We start from the raw sequence: 17,812 nt of genomic DNA, 5'->3' as shown, positions 1-17,812 counted from the left end.
GAAAGGAAGGAGGGAAGGAAGGAAGGAAAGAAGGGAGGAAGGGACAGAGAAAGGAAGGGAAGGAGGGAGGGAGACAGGATGGAAGGAAGGAAGGGAGGGAGGGAGGAAGGAAGGAAGAGAGAATAGGGGGAAGGGAGAGAGGAAGGGAGGGAGGACAGAAAGAAAGGAGAATGTTCTAGGCTAAGGGAAAAACTAGAGCAAAAGCCCGTAGGAAGGAATGTGCTTAATATTAACAGCGTGAAGACTCCCAGGCTTTAGCAGAGTGAGCAAAGGAATGGTGAGTAAATTTAGAAAGGAAGCCGGAGGTCAGATTACACGGGGCCTCATAGGTCAATATAAAAACTTGAGTGTTGTCATAGCTGGGACTGGGAAACCAGAAAATGATAAGAGCTGGGGTGAGGCAAGGGCTGGAGCTGAGACATGAGTTGAGGGGGTGATTTTAATATTTGAGAACACAGAGGACGGTGGCTTAAGCCACAGTTGGAGCTGTAGCAGTGGTTATAAGTGATTCATTTCAGAGTAGTTTTGAAGGCGGGGATGACAGGATTTGTGATAGATTGGATGTGGGTGTGTGAGAAACAGAGGAGTTAACATGAGTGCAAGTTTGAGGCATGATTAACTAGGGGTTGGTGGTGCCATTTTCCTAGAAAGGGAACTCTGGAAATGGGCAGGTTTTGGAGAAGGAGAGGAAGCAAGAGTACTGAGCTGGCCATGTGAAGCCTGAAGTGCCTATTACATTTCCACAGTGAGATATCAAACTGGCAGTTGCAGAGGTCGATTTAGGTTTTGTGGGATCTAGAGCTTTGGAGGATGTGAGGTATTTTTTTTGAATAAAAGTAATATAAAGTTATACATGAAAAATAGCAGAAAAATATAAATATGTAGAATAAGAACATAAATCACAACACACCTCATATTTTATAAAGCTGACAAATACAAAATATCACCACATTTAGAAACTGAAATAGTATTGATACAGGAGAGTTCCCTGCTCCACCTCACAGTACGTGTGACAGGGGTGTGGCTCACCTGTTCAGTTGCTGCTGCTCAAACCCCTGACAGGAGGGGGAGCACACAGATGGGCAGGTGCAGGAGCCAGGGCGAGTGCATTGGGCTCCAGTCCTGTGGTAGTGTCTAGGGGTGGGTGCCTGTGGCCCCAGTGTTACAACGCTCTTTTAGCCTTGCCATCTGCAGATGGCTTGTTAACCAGTTCAATGGACCCTCTGCCTTTTCACAAGGGCAGAGGGCCAGTGTGACAGCTTTCTGTATCCCAAGCTCTTGCCAAGAGTCCTGGAGGAATCTGATCACACACAGCCTTGAAGGATGAATGAGGGGTTTTATTGAGTGGTGGAGATGGCTCTCAGTGGGATGGATGGGGAACTGGAAGGGGGATGGAGTGAGAAAATGATCTTCCCCTGGAGTTTGACCATCCAGCAGCCAAACTCTCCTCCGACTGTCCATAGCCGAACTCCTCTCAGTGTTCAGATGCTCATCTTCTCTCTTTCTCTGCCCCGCCATGGCACCGTTTGTCTGCTTGTCTCATCTCCTCATCAGCTTCTGGAATCGGGTTCAGGATTTATATGAGTACAGGATAGGGGGGTGTGCTGGGCCAAAAGGCAACTTTTTGGGCATGAAAACAGAAAAGCCTATTCTCACTTAGGGCCATGGGTTTCCAGCCTCGAGGGTCGAGCCTTTGCCAGAGAACCACCCTCTTCTACCCAGTATTTCCCTGTCTCCTGTCCACATCATTCCCCGCCTATAAACAGACACATCTAACTGCCATTAGAATATGCACGATGACCAATCTTAGCTTCTTTCTGCTGACAGGGGGCATTGCTTTGGGGAAAACGGCAGTCAGATTCCTCCCAGACGTCTATGTAAGGGTCCCTGGCAAAAGGGAGCCATTGTACAAGGATCTGGTTGCCTGACCATTTGGACTTTGATGACCTCTAAGTGAGAGAAAAAAACAAAACAAACCACGTTTTATAAGGTTACGTATGCATGGGTTAAACATGTGTTTTATACATGGAAAGAATCTAGTGCCAAAGATTATAGAAATAAGAAATGAGATATACTAATTATTCTAAAAACACTATGGTGCCATGGTATAGAACAGAGCAAAGGTAAGAAGAGCAAGCATAGGAAAAACTATAAAGAGGATATCCATGGAAGGTTAATTATTAACATTTATCCTTTGTGATCTTTAGCTTGAGTTCCCAATCTCTTCACATTGGTACTTTGGGTGCTCTTCCGGGTCGACGGAGGTGACTCCATTTATACCCAGCCCTTTACTTGAGTATAATGAATCCAAGAATCTATTCTAGTGACCTATACTGCTGTGGGAGTAGAAAGAAGTACAGTGTAGGGTCCCTTCCAACTTGGGCCTATGAAAGGAGAAAGGGAAGGAAGTAGCTTTGCTAGCACAAGGTCTCCTGGGTTGAATAGAGGCGGCCCTTGTTCAAGGGACTGGGCTTCCCACAGTTGTCTCAGTTCCTGTTGGAAATAGGCCAAAGAGGTTATGCGTTTAATCAAATGAGAAGTTTCTTGGTCTAGCCAGAAATAACTGGTGAGACAAGGCCATTCATACATCATTTCAAAGGGACTCAAAACTAGCTGTGAAGGGGTATTTCTAACATATAGCAGGACTATGGAGAGAAGGGCAGTCCAGAGGAGGTGAGTCCTCTGAGATAGTTTCCTGAGGTGCCTTTTGATAATATCATTTGTCTTTACTACCTTTCCCAAGGATTATAATCTCCAGGCACAATGAAGATGGTACTATATGCTTAGTCCCTTTGAACACCCCTGGGTGACAGCCACCTTCAATGAGAGGCCATTATTGCTCTGGTGGTACTTAGGAAGCCCAAAACAAGGAATAATTTCATTAATTAGTACATTTATCACCTCAAAGACTTTCTCTGTCCGACATGGAAATGCTTCTACCCAGTTAGTGAAGTATCCATCCATACTAGGAAAGTATGTATCCATGCAAAACATTTTTACCTGTATTTTTTTCTGCATACTCTTTGATCATATCTTGATTATCACCTGATTTTGTAATAAGTAACATTTACTTTCTAAAGAAAATGAGTTTCTTTTTTCTCTAGCATGTTCAATTCAACTTTTAAAAAACATTAATGAAAGTCTGGAAGCAAAAATCATGCAAGTTTATACACAAATACAGAGGGACTTCCTATTTGTAGTACTTCTATAGAATTTGTCCTAGAAATACAAGAATTCTAATAAATTCTCATTTGTATAATTTCTGTCATAAAAGGAAAAAAGTAATACATTTATAGTTATACATACTACATAATTAAGGATTTTCCTGGTAAAAGAAAACTTTCACTGAGACCAGACATCAACAAAAACCAACCTGCACTTAAAGTGTTGATAATTGGAAGACTCTTCCACAGACTACTTGTTTTTAATGTACATATTGTGCATTTTGATGGGTTTTGACCAATGTTTACACACTTATAAACCATCATTAAAAATAAGATATAGAACATTTGCATCACTTAAAAAACTTCCCTTACGCTACTTTCTAGTCAATAAACCCTATAGAAGTAATATTTTCTTTGATTTTTAATCCCTATAGATTAACTCTTACTGTTCTATAACTTACAAAAGGAATCACACAGTGTGGGATTTTGTGTCAGGCTTCTCTTGCTTTTGAGATTCATCCATGTCTTTTGCGTGTAGCAGCAGTTTTCTTTCTTCTTATTGTTGAGTAATTTTCCATTGTGTAAATATACCATAGTTTATTTTTCATTCTCCTTTTGATGGCCATTTGGGTTTTTCCAGTTTTTGGCTATTATGAATAAAGCATCTGTAAGTATTTTGTACAAGTATTTTTCTTGATAGAGATTTTCATTTTTCTTAATTAAATTCCTGGGAGTGGTATTGGTAAGGCATAAGGTGGCTATATTTTTAAACCTGCTAACAATCCTCCAATGTGGTTGTGCTATTTTCCACTCTCACTAGAGATGTATCTGATCCAGTTGTTCAACTGGATGTATTTTTACATTTTAGTCATTCCAGTGGCTGTGCTGTCTCTACATACTTCAAAACTTGTTTCTCCCCCACTGCCCAAATATATCTGATGCTGGATGTCTGTAGGACACGTTATCTGTGGTCTTACCTCTTTATGTAATAATTGGGAGTCAGCACTTAGGACATTGGGAATATTCCCGGAAGTCACTGCTAAATGAAACTGGCTAGCAATACCTTAACTACATCTGCAAGTAACTGCAAGCAACAAAAATGTATCCAACTCAACACTAAATTTCTCTTAGTACTAACTCTCTTTTAACAAGGTAGCCCTAATGACCCTTGGTAACTTCAATTGCATTCAACAGAAGAAGAAATATGACAGATGAGAAGGGGAAGTGGAAAGTGATAGGTTTATTAAACAACCACAGTTAAAATATATTACTCTGCACACTTTACAAAAACAGATGACCAGTTGGACATATGTTGCCCTTTAAATGGGCCCACAAAAGAAAGGGATACTGAAGCTTAAGATTCTTTAGTGTCACAGTTAGGTTGCCACTGGGAAACTGAATAAGACGTTTCAAAGAGTGGTTAAACCTGGAGGAAAAAACTCATGAGTTAACTTGGTATTTAAAACATTGGGACTGTATATGGTCATTTAGGCAATGCTGAAAGCAAAACTTCAGACAAATTAAAATTTATAGAATTTAATTGAGCAAAGAATTATTCATGAACAGGTAGTCCCAGAACTAGAATGTGTTCAGAGTGACTCTGGGGCTGCCATGTGGTCAGAAGACATTAAAAATGTTCAGCATGTTAGGTTTCATAGTTTCACTTCCAAGATTGTCTCCCATAGAAAAAAGTATGTACCCAAAGATGTTGACTTACTTTTTTCATATTAAAGTAGAAAATGGGAAAATAAACACTAACCACACAGCAAGAAATAAATAATAAATATAGGGTCACAATGAAGTGACATTCAGCCCTTAAAAATTAATCGTGTTTTGTTCTGAACATCATCTATAATTTTTAAATTGAGTTACAGCATACAAGTGCACAAATCTTTTAATATTCACTGTATTGAGTATACAATATTTTACAAGTATTAATTATATATTTTTAAATTATTTATTTATTATTTTTGAGATGTGGTCTTGCTGTGTTGCCCAGGCTGGAGGGCAGTGGCATAATCTTGGCTCACTGCAGCCTCTACCTTTGGTTTTAATTGATTCTCATGCTTCAATCTACCAAGTAGCTGGGATTACAGGTGTGCACCACCACACCTGGCTGATATTTTTGTATTGTTAGTAGAGATGGGGTTTTGCCATGTTGGCCAGGCTGGTCTTGAACTCCTGGCCTTATGTGATGCACCTGCCTTGGCCTCTCAAAGTGCTGGGATTCCAGGCATGAGCCAGCATGCCCAGCTGAATTTTACATTTTTTATGCAGACACATCCATGGACCAATACCCCGATAGGACATTTCTAGTATATCAGAACACTCCTTATATCCCCTCCCAGTGAATATTTCTCCCCAAAGGTAGCTATTCTAATTTTTATCACCATTGATTAGTTTTGCCTGTCTTTTAACTTTATGTAAATGAAATTGCACAGTAAATACTGTTTTGTGTCTGTCATGTATGTTGGTGCGTATTATCATAGTTTATTCATTTTCATTGATGCATAGTAATCCATTTTATAAATATATCAACATTTATTAATTCATCCCATTGATGGCTATTTAGATTGTTTCCAGTTTGGAGCTACTGTAAATAAAGTTTTATATATATATATAAGGAATAAATAATAAATATAGGGTCATGATGAAGTGACATCCAGCCCAAAAATTAATCATATTTTTTAGCACATCATCTATAATTTTTAAATTATATATATATATAAATTTTAAGTTATGTTTTTGAAGAATAATAATATCTTTAAAATGCTAAAAATAAAATGTTAATTCTAAAAACCAGGGAACGTAAATCTGATGAAATTTGGTACCAATTTTAAAAAATTACTTGTACAGAAAAAAGATAAGAAAGAAATACATGAAATAATTGACTGTGATTTATTCAGATGGTAGGGTTATAGACAAGATGGTGTGTGAAATGATAATAATGTTGAACTCTATTGTGGTTTTGATAACATGAACCTAAATTCTGGGTGTTATAGGTGGATTCAGGTGGGATATCCTCTTCACATTTTGGCTGCAAAAGGATTGATGATGAAATGCCTTGGGAGGTTGGAAATAAGCAAGATAATTTATCTGGAGAGAAGTACCTTGTGCTGCAGTGGATTGAGGAAAGATTTTCCCCAACCTCAAGCGTCGTGAGAGATTGATAAATAATACTTGGAAAGCTTTATATGTGTTACAGTGGTCTAACATCTGACACAAGCAAGCAAGGACATCATCAGAGTTCTCCTGTGGTGTGATTTGGTGCTGCTCCTGTCTCATATCCTCCAAGCCTTGGTCCTTCAAAGATTCTGTAAACAAATGAATGCCTTTTAATAAACAGTTTTCCTGCTTTAGGTAAAATAGACTTTTGTATTTGCAACTAAGAAGTAAGCATGCCTCAAAGTCCCTTCCCTCTTCTTCGCATAGAAATGGATGCATTGGGCTGGGCGCAGTGGCTCACATCTCTAATCCTAGCACTTTGGGAGGCAGAGGCGGGTGGATCATGAGGTCAGGAGACAGAGACCATCCTGGCCAACATTGTGAAACCCCGTCTCTACTAAAAATACAAAAATTAGCTGGGCATGGTGGCACATGCCTGTAGTCCCAGCTACTTGGGAGGCTGAGGCAGGAGAATCGCTTGAACCCGGGAGGCAGAGGTTGCAGTGAGCCAAGATTGTGCCACTGCACTCCAGCCTGGGTGACAGGGAAAGACTCTGTCTCCAGAAAAAAAAAAAAAGAAAAGAAAAAGAAAATAAAACAAAGAAGTGGATGCATTGAAATTACTTGAGCCTGGTACCACTGACACATGTAATGAGCATCCCCTTGCTCAGGAAGCAGCCTCATGATGATCACTGTGTCTACAAGGAGGAAATGCACAGAAAACGCTGGTGTATTCTAGACACTGAAAGAGTTGTACTTCTTATTCTTAATTCATGAATTATACTTCCAATTAGTGCACAACTCTTTTGTGAGCTTGCATTATTATGAATTAATCCTAAGAGACAGACATATTTGCTATGTGCTGACAAAATCAAGTTGCTGAACTTAAAAGTTACCATCACAAACTGGGCCGTGTCACATTGTTTTGAGTTAGTTGGGCCCTTGTAAAGATACAGACAGGACCACTTTTTGGTGACACTTTGATATTGCCATGAGATTTTCCTTTGAATATTTACAGTTCCTACTGTAGGTTCAAGAAGTATTACCCATGTGACCATTTTGGACATGTTGAGTAGATTAATGAAATGTACTTTCTAAAAAAGATAAACTGCTTCGCCTTTAACAAAAATTTTTTTCTACCTAATGCTTTAAAGTTTTAATTTGATCCAGATGATTGGTTTCTCTACATTAGCCCATCCAACCTAAATAAAAAGTGAAAAGAATCAGCCTCTTTTAAAGTCAAATTCAGGTTTATAGCTTTACATGTAACGTGAGGAAGAGAGGCAATGGAAATGACAAGACAGATTTGGACATAGACTAGAAAATCCCTCTCAGATAACAGAGTAGATCTTTAATTTGCAGAATTCTTTTTACTGGAATGATTTTCCTTTAATGTTTAAACAATCCTATTGAGTGTGATGAGACTCTGTGAACCTGAGTTACATACTCTCATTTGGGCAATTCATTACAGTTTCTTCTGTATTCTTTCAAGTAATTGAATCAACTTAAAAATTTGCCTTGGTGACCAAGTAAATAAGAAACTGCTTGTTAAGAAAGAGTGATTTAGATTTGATGATTGTGAGTCAGTCTCAAAAGGCACTTCTATAAAAAGCATAAAGTGAAAGTGTTCGAGTATACTTCAGGGAATTAATAGCAAAATTGAAAATGGCTTAAGAGGGAATAGAAAGTGCCAGAACCTAGAAAAATCCCTAACAGTCATGTAGGAAGCATTAGAAGTAACGTTAGTGGTCAGAGTGAATGTTACCTTATGGAAGATTTGTTCTACAATAATCTCCAAAACCAGACATTTTAGTCAATTAGTCTTAATTTAAATTTTATGGAGCAATGTCAGTTGATTTAGGAATTTACGAATAGTTAGATGTGAAGAACATAGCAATCATATTTGGAAAATGATAGGATGGTATCTATTAAAACTAAGTATACACATAACCTATGACCCAGCATTTCTACTCCTAGATATATGTCCAAGAGAAATGAGTTCATACACCCACAAAAATCCATGTGTAACAATGTTCATAGTGTATTTATTCACAATAGCCCCAACTGGAAACAATAACCTAAATCTCCATCAGTTGGAATGGAAAAATAAATTGTGAAATATTCTTATAATGGAACAGGGAAAAAACAAGACAAAAAACTACAGCTACCCATAATGAAATGGATCAATTTCATAGATATAATATGAGAGTGAAAGAAGTCAGAAACCAAAGAGTACAAACTGTATGATTATATTTTTATAAAGTTCAAGAGTAGGCAAAGCTAAGTTATAGATTTATAAGTCAGAACAGTAATCACCCGTGAGTGAAGTATTGACTGGAAGGGGACATGTGGTAATCTCCTGGGGTTCTGGGAATGTTCTTCTCTATTTGACAGCATAGTGGTTGCTCAGGCGTAGATGCATGAAAGGTTCATTGAGTTGTGCTCTTAGAACTAGTGCACTTTATTGTATGGTATACTTCAATAAAGCCAGTTTTTAAAACTCATAACAAAGTCAGTATTCAGAGAGGATAATCCAGTCATGCAATGCATAACAATGTTTTGGTTAACAATGGACCACATGTATAATGGTCCTGTAAGATGATGGTAGAGCTGAAAAATTTCTATCACTTAGTGACAGAGTAGTGCAACTACTTTATTTTAAAAATAAATTCAGTGTAACCTGAGTGTACAGTGTTTATAATGTCTACAGTAGTGACAGTAATGTGCTATGCCTTCACATTCACTCACAACTCACTCATTGACTCACCAGAGAAACTCCAGTCCTACAACATTCATTCATGGTAAGTGCTTCAAATAGGTGTGCACAATTTAAAAAATCTTTTATTCTGTATTTTTCTGTACCGTTTCTATATTAGACATGTTTTGATACACAAATACCATTGTATTCCAAATACCTGCAATATTAAGTGCAGTAAATGTTATATAGATTTGCAGCTTAGAAGCAATAGGCTATACCATCTAGGTTTATGTAAGTACAATATGAATATACTTGATTTCATGCCTCTTTCATTCCCACTTATCAGCTAGATACTTTCTGCTTAGTAAACAAATACTTACATTATTAATGAAGATTATTAAATAGAACCTAAGGGTATGTGGCTAGAACTCAGCTGCTGGAGTATTGCTAGTCATAGGTAGGAATATCTCTTGTAAACTCTATATTTCTTATCCCTTAAAGCTGGTATTGTCTATAGTCTTTCACATCATATAATCTGCCTCTTCTAGAATGGTATTTATCAGACTCAAAAACAACAGCAACCCTTTTCTGAAAGAAATCTTCCCATTAGTTTGACTAGCTATCATCATGGTTTCATGAGAGTATCACTCAGGTGCAAGCTCTGTGACTTTGTTCATTCAAGCAGATTTTTTTAAAAATATATTTTATGGCGTTTTAAGTTTTGGGGTACATTTGAAGAACATGCAGGATTGTTGCATAGATACATACATAGCAGTGTGATTTGCTGCCTTCCTCCCCATCACCTATATCTGGCATTTCTCCCCATGTTATCCCTCCCCAACACCCCACCCACCACTGTCCCTCCCCTAGTTCCCCTCCTACAGACCTCAGTGTGTGATGCTCCCCTCCGTGTCCACGTGTTCTCATTGTTCAACACCTGCCTATGAGTGAGATCATGAGGTGTTATAATTTCTGTTCTTTTGTCAGTTTGCTGAGAATGATGGTTTCCAGGTTCATCCATGTCCCTACAAAGGACACAAACTCATCGTTTTTTATGGTTACACAGTATTCCATGGTGTATATGTGCCACATTTTCCCTGTCCAGTCTATCATGGATTGGTATCTGGGTTGGTTCCAAGTCTTTGCTATTGTAAACAGTGCTGCAATGAACATCCATGTGCATGTGTCCTTATAATAGAATGGTTTATAATCCTTTGGATATATATCCAGTAAGGGGATTGCTGAGTAAAATGGAATTTCTATTTCTACATCCTTGAGGACTCGCCACACTGTCTTCCACAATGGTTGAACTAATTTACACTCCCACCAACAGTGTAAAAGTGTTCCTATTTCTCCACATCCTCTCCAGCATCTGCCATCTCCAGATTTTTTAATGATTGCCATTCTAACTGGTGTGAGATGGTATTTCAATGTAGTTTTGATTTGCATTTCTCTAATGATCAGTGATGATGAGCATTTTTTCATATGTTTGTTGGTCTCATATATGTCTTCTTTTGAAAAGTGTCTGTTCATATCCTTTGCCCACTTTTTAATGGGCTTGTTGTTTTCTTGTAAATCTGTTTTAGTTCTTTGTAGATTCTGGATATAAGTCTTTGTCAGATGGGTAGATTGCAAAATTTTTTCTCCCATTCTTTTGGTTGCCAGTTCACTTTAATGATTGTTTCTTTTGCTGTGCAGAAGCTCTGGAGTTTAATTAGTCCCATTTGTCTATTTTGGCTTTTGTTGCCAATGCTTTTGGTGTTTTGGTCATGAAGTCCTTGCCTACGCCTATGTCCTGAATGATTTTGCCTAGATTTTCTTCTAGGGTTTTTATGGTGTTAGGTCTTACATTTAAGTCTTTAATCAATCTGGAGTTAATTTTAGTGTAAGGTGTCAGGAAGGGGTCCACTTTCTGCTTTCTGCACATGGCTAGCCAGGTTTCCCAACACCATTTATTAAACAGGGAATCCTTTCCCCATTGCTTGTTTTTGTCGGGTTTGTCAAAGATCAGATGGTTGTAGATGTGTGGTGTTGCCTCCGAGGCCTCTGTTCTGTTCCATTCGTCTATATCTCTGTTTTGGTACCAGTACCATGCTGTTTTGATTACTGCAGTCTTGTAGTATAGTTTTAAGTCAGGTAGCGTGATGCCTCCCGCTTTGTTCTTTTTGCTTAGAATTAACTTGGCTATGCAGGCTCTCTTTTAGTACCAAATGAAGTTTAAAGTGACTTTTTCCAGATCTGTGAGGAGGTCATTGGTAGCTTGATGGGGATAGTGTTGCATCTATAAATTACTTTGGGTAGCATGGCCATTTTCACGATATTGATTCTTTTTAACCATGAGCATGGAATGTTTCTCTATCTGTTTGTGTCCTCTCTTATTTTGTTGAGCAGTGCTTTGTAGTTCTCCTTGAAGAGGTCCTTTACATCCTTTGTTAGTTGTATGCCTAGGTATTTTATTCTCTTTCTGGCAATTGTGAATGGCAGTTCGTTCTTGATTTGGCTCTCTTTCTTTTTTTTTAAATTAAATTTAATTTAATTTAATTATTTTTTTTATAGAGAAAGAAAGAAAGAGAAAGAAAAAGTAGGAGAGAGAACAGGATTCTTGCTCTATTGCCCGGGCTGGAATGCAATCTAAAAATAGGCATTAAAAACCTCTTTTATGCTGGCAATTGTGCTTAACAACGGAGACAGGAAGGAATAAGGGAAGAATATAACAAACAGCCAACCAATATTTCATTTACGTCTGTGAAATGCTATGCAAATGCTGAAGAGTGATTTACTTCCAATTTTCCAATTATGTGGTCATTTTCAAAATAAGTGTAATGTGATACTGAGAAAAATATATGTTCTGTGGACCAGGGGGAGAGAATTCTACAAATATTCACTAAATTTACTTATTCCAGGTCTAAGTTCAAATCATATATGTCCCTATTAATTTTCTATGTCATTGATCCATCGAATATTAACAATGTGGTGTCAAAATCTCCCGCTATTATTGTGCAGGAGTCCAGGTCTCTTTATAAGTCAGTAAGAACTTGTCTTATGTATCTGGGTGCTCCTGTATTGGGTGCATATATATTTATAATCATTAACTCCTGTTGTTGCATTGATCCTTTTACCATTATGTAATGTCCTTGTTTCTTTTAGTCTTTGTTACTATTAAAGTCTATTTTGTGAGAGACGAAAGTTACAACTCCTGTTTTTTTTTTTTCTTTTTTTTGCCCTCCTTTTAATTGGTGAATCTTCCTGCATCCCTTTGTTTTGAATCTTTGTATGTCATTGCTTGTGAAATAGATCTGGATACAGCGTACCGATGGGTTTTGACTTTTTATTCAATTTACCTGTCTGTGTATTTGATTGGGGCATTTAATCCATTTAAATTTAGAATTAATATTAATATTTATGAGTTCAATATTGTCATTTAATGCTAGCTGGCTATTTTGCCCATTAGTTGATGTAGATTCTTCATTATAGAGATACTCTTTATGTTTTGGTAAGTTTTTGGGGTGACTGATACTGGTTGTTCCTTTCTGTTTGTAGTGCTTCTTTCAGAAGCTCTTGTAAAGCAGGCCTGGTGGTGATGAAATCGCTGAATGCTTGATTGTTCGTGAAAAATTTTCTTTTTCCTTCACTTATAAAGCTTAGTTTGGTGGGATATGAGATTCTGGGTTGAAAATTCTTTTCTTTGAGGATATTGAATATTAACCCCCACTCTCTTCTAGTTTGTAGGGTTTCTGGTGAGAGGTCTGCTGCGAGTCTAATAGGCTTCCCTTTATGGATAACGTGACCTTTCCCTCTAGCTGCCCTTAGAATTTTCTCCTTTATTTCAACCCTAGTGAATCTAGCAATTACGTGTCTTGGAGTTGCTCTACTTGAGAAATATCTTTGTGGTGTTCTCTATATTAGCTGGAGTTGAGTATTGTCCTGCCTTACTAGATTAGGATTCATTCTCTTCATGACATTCAAGTATACCTATCAATCATAAATTAGGTCTTTTCACATAGTCCCATATTTCTTGGAGACCTTGCTCATTCCTTGTTACTTTTTCTTCTCTAATCTTGTCTTCTAGTTTCATTTCATTAAATTGGTCTTCGACCTCTGATATCCTTTCTTCTGCTTGATCAATTCGACTGTTAAAACCTGTGCATACTTCACAGAGTTCTTGTATTGTATTCTTCAGTTCCATTAATTCACTTATATTCCTCTCTAAATTGTCTATTCTTGTTAGGATTTCTTCAAACCTTTTTTCAAGGTTCTTAGTTTCTTTACATTGGGCTAGAACATGTTCTTTTAAGTCACTAAAGTTCCTTATTATCCACTTTCTGAAGCCTAAATCTGTTAATGGAATGCACTCGTTCTCCATCAGGCCTTGTTCTCTTGTTGATGAGGAACTGTGATCACCTGTAGAAGGAGAGGCATTCTGATCTTGGGTATTCTCAGCCTTTTTACGCTGGTTTCTTCCCTTCATTGTGAGTTCATCCACCTGTCGTCTTTGTAATTGCCTACTTTCAAATTAGGACTCTGAGTGGATGTCCAACTTGTTGATTTCCAGCGCCGAAATCTGAGCAACCCACTGCGCCGGCCAAAACAGCAGCATCAAGATTCATGGTGCTTTTCTACCTGGGAATCTCCAGTCTAGCTTCCTTCTTGAGTCCCTTCTTCAGTCAGGTAAATGGGCTACTCTGCCTTCCTGGAGCTCCAAACATCGATCGGTCCCGTTTACTCAGCACCAAGAACCGCCGTGCCGGGGCACAGGCGAAACCACGACGCCGGCCACAAGAGTCGCCCTGGTGACCCGTGGGGCTCCTCTGCTGGGAATCTTCCGGTCCATGGGTGACAAAAATTCATCTGAAAGTGTGGCGTCCTCTTGTTCTGTGCATTTTCTCTGGGAGCTACAATCCCGAGCTGCTAGTGATCAGCCATCTTGGATCTCTCTCTGATTTGGCTCTCTTTCTTATTTTTTTTGGAGACAGAGTTTTACTCTTGTTTCCCAGGCTGGAGTGAAATGGTGCAATCTTGGCTCACCGCAACCTCCACCTACTAGTTCAAGCAATTCTCCTGCCTCAGCCTTCCTAGTAGCTGGGATTACAGGTTACAGGTGCCGGCCACCACACCCAGCTAATTTTTTGTATTTTTAGTAGAGCTAGGGTTTCACTATGTCGACCAGACTGGTCTCAAACTCCTGACCTCAGGTGATCCACTTGCCTTGGCCTCCCAAAGTGCTGGGATTACAGGCATGAGCCACCACACCTGACTCAAGCAGATTCTTATTCTTATCTCTACTCAGAACCACTGTGCATTTAACTAACACAATTTTAAACTATTTCCAGTTGCATTAAAAATGCGATGACACAGCATGAAGACCCTCACTAAATGCTGGCACCCTGTTCCTGGATTTCCCAGCCTCCAGAACCATGAGCCAAATATATTTATTTGCTTTATTAAAAAAAAAAAAAACTGTGTATTTGATTTGAAGAATAAGTCAAGGAAAAAACAAAACCAACCATAGAAAAGCAAAAGATAAATATACCCTTCCAAACTAAATACAAAAGAAATAGTAGGCCAGATGGGGTGGTTCATACTTACAATCCCAGTGCTTTGGGGGGCCAAGGCAGGAGGATTGCTTGAGGCCAGGAGTTCTAAATATTGACCAGCCTAGTCAGTATAGTGAGACTCTGTCTTTTTAAAAAATAACAAAAAAATTAGGTGAGTGTGGTGGTACATGCCTGTAGTCCTAGTTACTCAGGAGTCTGAGGTGAGAGAATTGCTGGAGCCCAGGAGTTCAAAGCTATAGTGACCTATGATCATGCCACTGCACCCTAGCCTGGGAAACAGAGTGAAACACCATCTCCTTAAAAAACCCTGAAAATAAACAAACAAATTTAAAAGAAAAGTAGTAGCACAGTACCTAAAAAGTGCTAATTAATTCAGATAGGCACTTGCCTGACATGTTGCTTTCATCACACGTAAGTCTGGACTATGATGCTGAGAGATTCCCATCAATTAATTCAGGAACATATAGATATAAAACATAAAGCTAAGACTTTAGTATCATTTCTTAAGGTACATATGCCTTTTGTATTGATGATTTTAAGTGGAGTCTTATAAAGAACTAAACTTGCATATGATCCTCAGAAATGCAAAATACAAAATCTGTAACTGGAATGTGATTGCACCTGACTATGGATGTGGTCCTTATTCTGAATGAAATAGAATATCAGTCCCTGGGGCCTGCTTCACCAGTTACTATCTTTATGACTTTGGAAAAATGAGTCTTCATATCAGATAAAAGAAGGGGAAACAGAATTTATAACTAAATATTCCAGAATATTAAACGCATGCCCTCATTAACTTCTAACCCCCTCTGAGCCCCTCAGTATACATAGGGGATTGATTCCAGGACCTCCTTAGATGCTAGAATTTGAGGATGCTCAATTCCTTTATATATAATGGTGTAGTATTTGCATATAACTTATGCACATCCTCCTGTGTACTTAAACTGCCTCTAGGTTACTTATAATACCTGATGCAGTGCCTACACATTGCTTCATTCAAGTGGGTTCAACATAGTGCTCAGGGTGTGGCAAATTCAAGTTTTGCTTGTGAAATTTTGTGGATTTTCTTGCAAATATTTTTCATCCATAGTTGGTCAAATCCACTGATGTGGAATCCTTGGGTACAGAGGGCCAACTGTACATATAAATAAATGAACAAAGCATAAGCCCACGAAGACAAATAAAATGTATGAAGTACAGCAGGATCAATGTGAAAGCAAATATCTAGAGAAAGAAAAGCATGTGATTGTGCAGTCTCTGACTGAGCAGTGTGGATGAGGCACCAACAGGATGCAGGTACATGCTCATCCCACTGGAACTGGAAGGATCAATTCCTGGAAGGTGAAAGTGAGTGGTGGTGCTAAAAACAGGAGAATCAGTTCAAAGTTGTATAAGGAGCAAGCAAATCTTTCCAAACCCATCCTACATGTCATGTAGTCCGTTAGCTACTACTCTTCCACCTAGAAGAAGAGGAGCAGCTTCTCCTCTGGAAAAATGTAACTGAGGGACTGTATTCCTGGAGCACCAAAAACACTAAAGGGCAGGAGCAAAGTGCTAAAAACCAAAGGATTATGTAAAAGTCTAAAAAAGTCATTAAGTTTCTTACCAAGCCTCCCCTTCTATGTTCCCAAGTGCTAGCTACCAAGTTTATAACCTTCAGTTTTTCTTGATTAGTCAAGGAGAAAAGATCAATAAATGTTGCTATTCAGATAGTTTACCCAAAACAGCCTGATTTCTCTCCAATCACCATAAAGAAAGCAATAAACTTTTAGTGCCCCATTATTAAATATGAATGAAACAATAACCATCCTGGATATTTGAAGAAAGCTTCCAATATGAAAAAAACAAACAGAAAGAGAAAAATAAGAAAAACAACTAAAGTCATTTAAAACCCATTCATAATATTCTTCTGAGAAAGTATTGTCTCCATTAATTGGGAAGAGAAAACTGTAAATTGGTACTGAAAATAGAAAGCTTTTAGAAAACTGAAAACAAAACACGATGGTATAAATTTCAAAGAGATTTGTAGAAGAATGAAACACAGAATTTGATAAAATCTTCTGGAAACTAGGGGTAAAGTACAAAGAGGTGGAAAGCAAGAGAGGGAAAAAATTAGAGGGACGAGAAAGAAGGCACCATATCTGACAAGCAGAATTTCCAAAAATAAACAATAAATAAAATGATGGTGGTTGGAGGTGGCTATCAGAGAGTTAATATCAAATGTGACCTTGGATCAAAAGGCCCACTGTGTGTCCAGCACAATGAGAAAGAAAGAACTTCCATCATCAAGTAATTTACAAATAAAGCTAAGGAAAGGAAGGGAATCACAAATGATTGTGTGATCAGATTGTGAATCAGATTAACACTAGACTTTTCAACAATACATTGAAAGCTAGAAAATAATGAAATAATGTCTTCAAAATGTGGAGGAAAATTTCTTTCCAACCTGGGATTCTATATCTAGATAAATGAGTGTAAATGTGGAGTAAATTCATTTTCATACAGGGAAGAGCTTCAAAAATTTTACATCTTCACACATTTTTTCTCATCAAGCTGACAGAACCATTGCTCAATAAATACATTAATAAAAAGAAAAAAAACATAATCCATAAACAGAGGATTCTATGCAGGAGAAAGACAAAAAGGTAATGACTAAAGGAAGTCATTCTAAAGATACATGGTTATAAGGGAGAGAGAGTAGCTGGCTTAGATAGCACACGTTGGATCAGGAGGACAAAGGCTCCAGGAAGATTTCTAGAAAACAAAATGGATATGTTAGTGTCTCAATCCATTTGTGTTGCTATAATGGAATATCTGAGGCCCAGTAATTTATAAAGAAAAGAAGTTTATTTGGTTCACGGTTCTGCAGGCTGTACAAGAAGCATGCTACTATTGCCTCTGATTCTAGTGAGGGACTCAGGTTGATTCTACTTGTGGAGCAAAGAAAAGGGGAGCCAATGTGTACAGAGATCATGTGGCAAGAGAGGAAGCAAGAAAGAGAGGAGGAGGTGCCAGACTCTTCAGCAACCAGCTCCCTGGGGAACTGAGAGTGAGAACACACTCACTCCCATAAGAAGGGCACTGAGTCATTTGTGAGGGATTCACGCCCATGATCCAAACACCTCCCACCAGGCCCCACCTCCAACAATGTGCATCAAATTTCAACATGAGGCTTGGCAGAGCCAAACAAATCACATCCAAAACATAGTAGCTAGATTTCCTGATATGAT

The sequence above is a fragment of the Aotus nancymaae genome, unplaced genomic scaffold (genome assembly GCF_030222135.1).
Source record: "Aotus nancymaae isolate 86718 unplaced genomic scaffold, 86718_ANA_hifiasm-v0.15.2.pri h1tg000040l, whole genome shotgun sequence".
Lineage (NCBI taxonomy): Eukaryota > Metazoa > Chordata > Mammalia > Primates > Aotidae > Aotus > Aotus nancymaae.
Note: the sequence above shows the minus strand (reverse complement) of the source record.